Consider the following 3,755-nt stretch of genomic DNA (forward strand, 5'->3'; position numbering starts at 1 on the left):
GAGCGGAGCGGGCTCGGAGGGGCCTCTGGGGGAAGGGGCCCTGGAGGGGGCCGCGTGTCCCCAGCCCTGCCCACGTGTCCCCCCAGCCCCGGTGGCCGCGTCCCCTCAGCGGGGCCGGGCCGGGCCCTCCCCGGCCTTGGCGGGACGGGACCTGTTGAGCCGCGGCCGCCGCATCTGTGGGCGTTAATTATTTGTGTTTGCGTGGGCGGGGGGCGATGGCGGCCGCGGCCCGGGCTGAGCCCCCTCAGGAGGGCCCGGAGCTCCCCGGGCTGGGCAGGGCGGGGATCGGATGGCTCAGAGCGTGCATCAAGGCATGGATCTGCCTGTATCGGCCGGGCCCGGAGGAGAAACCCTTTSGATGGGACATCCCCGAGCGCAGTCCTGGCTGGTGGGCGCAGCCTCCTTCCCTCGGAGGGGCCGGACCTGCTGCAGGATTCATGAGCAACCCAAAAATTCATATGGAGGGGGAAAAAAGTATCGTAGAGAGCAAGGGGTTTGGTGGCACAACCGGGGAGTTACAGTGTGCAACTTCCCTATTTTATCCCACCTCTCCCCCCCCACTTTCTCCAGCCCAGCTGGGGTGTGTTTCTGCCATAGGTAAAGTCATAGCCATGAAGTTCAAACCCATCAGTGTCTGAACTGGTCGGGGAATGGGAAATTTTCCATTTTTTTCAGGTCATGRTGTGCCATGGCTCAGCTGTCATGAGGGAGAACTTGTCAGGACAACTTGAAAGCAAACTCTTGTTCTGCTTCTGTCTCTTGCTGCGGGCTCAGGAATCCAGATCTTAGAGAGCTGCCTCTGCTCTGATCTGCAGCACAGCACGCTCAGCTCCTTCAGAGAAAGCTCTGTGAGAAGGACAGGCAAAGGGAAAAAGGGCAGGAAGTCCTCTGGAGAGAGAGGACAGAGGATATGGAGTTGTCCAGTGTCCAGCACAGATGTTTGGGTAAAGCATCTCTGTCAGTGCTAGTGAAAGGCAGGATTCCCTTCTAGAGCTTGGAGCTGCAGAGTGGCCACACGTTCTAGATTTCCATCTCATTGTTAAAAGCCCCTTTCCGGTCTGGAAATCTTCTGCCAAGTTGCAGGGTAGGGAGGGATTTTTGCTGGGAGATGTGAAACTTCCCCCAGCCACCTGTTTATYACAGTCCCCAGGGCTTTGTCCTTGCACTCTGCTTCCTTTCCCAACTTTAGGCTCACATCCAGCTCCCTGTTTGTCTATGGCTGTTCCCTGGACTGTGGATCCCATRTTTCAGATTCRCTTTCTGTCTCAGTCACTTGTGACACTTCAAAATCCCCAGAAAGAGGGAGAGGAGCTTTGGGAATTCTTGCCAGTGGTGTCAAAACCTGCCCACTCATGAAGAGCTGAATCCAGGGGCTGAGCAGGGAGCTGGGTCCCTGTGCCTGGCTCTCCCTGCAGCTCCTGGGATGCTCTGTTGGACTCGTGGGGTTCCACAGGCATCAAACTGGGCTCTCTCATGGGCTTGGCCAAGGCTTGGGGAGCTCAGGGTAAACTCAGCATCCAGAGCAAAGGTCTCCTGCCTTGCTTCAGCTGCCTCTGGAGCTGTTTGYCAGCTGCTTCCTTGTTCACATCCAGCATGGCCCTTCCGCTGATGGGATGAAACGTACCCCCGCACTGGAATGGGGTTATTTAATCCCGTTTTAGAGGTCAGACTGTGCTTGGTCACTGYTGCTCCTGTGTGAGGGACAGGAATGTCCAGGGCCAAACTAAAAGGGAAGATGTCCCTTGTGAGCAGTGAAAGTATCTGGGGTCAGAGCACAGAGATTGCAAAACCTTCCCAGTCCTGCCCACAGGTCTGGGAAGGGAATTGCTTTCAACYTTGAGTTTTCATTTCTAGTAAGACAGGGAAGTATTTTCTGGTTCTTGAGGCATAAATGCTGCTGTAAGTGGATCCAGAACCAGCTTTGCTGGGGGTTTATCAGCTTATCTTTAGGAATACGTAATATCCAGCTAATGCTGTCAATAAAGAGTGCACCTTAGGCTGCACCTTTATCCTGCTTTTTCCACATGCCCCTGGGAGGCAGAATTATCTCTGAGGCCTGGKTTGATCTGCTGCCTGCTGTCCTCTGGAGCTGCTGCTGTGGTAGAAGTGCTGCTCTGCTCCTGGTGAAATTGAGTGAATGTTGCTCGGGGTAGGTGAAGCAGAAGGGAGGGCAGAGGAAGGGATGGAGGCAGTGAAGGCCAGGAATAAACCAAACAAAACAGCAACTTTTGCAAGTGGGCAAAGCCAGAGCAAAACAATCCATCACTCTGTGACAGCTTCCTCCAGAAAACCTGGCTGAGGTCCCAAGGGGCTGGTGCTGGTGTTGAGTCAGTGTGAGACGAGACAGCCGTGGTGATGCTGCCAGACACTCCCATGTGTGACCCTGTGCTGATTCCATGGAACCTGTGGCACAGGAGATAAGCTGGAACTACCCAGACCATGGTTGAGTTGAAGCAGGTCTGAGCTGGCCCCATGGCTGCACTGAAAGGCCCTGTATGTTCTGCAGGGCTCTCTTGGGGCTGTTCTCTGGCTGCTTTTGTTCCCTTCTCTCTTTCCCCTCCCTGTCTGATGTGGTTGGTGTTGAGGTGGTCTCCAGCTCCACATCCGTGTCTCATTCCCTGCCTGGAGCTGTGCTGAGGGATTGAGTTACTGCCCTATCTCCTGCCAGGGCAGGAGAGGCCTCGTGGGCCTCTGCTGTCAGCGAGAAACAATCCTGCTCTTCATCCCACTGCGTGACATTAACATGGGGAAAAGGGGTGTTTGTCCCTGGAGTTATCAGTGCCCTGGGAAAGGCTGGCCGTGTGGCCAGCTCGTGCTCCGGCTCAGCCCTGGGGTGTGATCCCACACTTCCTGGTGTCTCAGCCCACTTTTAGAATGGTTCCATAGTCATTTTATCATCCCAATGCAAATTTCAGGCTCCAAACTGATGTTAGCTTTGACTTGCGTGGGGGCAGATCCCAAAGTTAGAGGAAATGGAAGTGCTGTGGGCTCAGAAATATCTCTGTTTGGTGAGGACAGCACAAGCATGAAGCCAGCACAAGCAGGGAGAGATGAACAGTCAGCTGGGACTTGATAAACTCCATCCTGCCCTTCCAGCCATGGTGGGAACAGTAAGAGGCCTTCCCGAATGATCAGGCTGCCCTGGCAAAGAGGGAGCTGCTCCTACCGTGCTGTCCCTGGCTGTGCTTTATCCTGGAAATACTTGTGCGTGCAGTTAACCTGTGTGCTGGAGTCGTGACCCAGCTTGTCAGCTTAGCCCAGCCCCGCGGAGCCTGCAGCGGATTAGCTGTGCCTCCACACGCAGCTCCATCCCGGCCGTACCATGCAGCCCTTCCAGCAGCGGGCTCTGACATTGCAATGGATGCAGATGTCACGTAAGAGGCAGCAGGGCTGGCCCTGAGTCAGTAACACCCGGGGCTCCTTGSGGCTCCCTGCAGTCACTGCTGTTCYGTGGAATCRGTTGGAAATTGCAGCATCTGCTGCCTGACCTTCCCCTTTGGAGAGGGAAGCAGGAGGGGACCTTTCACAGAACTGACTTTCTCGTGTGGCTTTTCTCTCTCTGTGACTGTGGGGAAGAAGGCCAGGGGGACAAACCACACTGGAACTTTGGGTTTCTTGCCTTCCCTCTCCCCTGCCAGACTGGGTTTTCCAGCCTCCTCACTCCCTTCCTGCACTCCCTCAGCATCCCTGTGCAGTGTGAGCAGCGTCATCCTTAACATCCCTCTGGTCACTGCCCACGGTYTGATGTAAATCCT

This window comes from Malurus melanocephalus, unplaced genomic scaffold (genome assembly GCF_030028575.1).
Source record: "Malurus melanocephalus ecotype Western Australia unplaced genomic scaffold, MMel_1.1 scaffold_713, whole genome shotgun sequence".
In the NCBI taxonomy this organism is placed as follows: Eukaryota; Metazoa; Chordata; class Aves; order Passeriformes; family Maluridae; genus Malurus; species Malurus melanocephalus.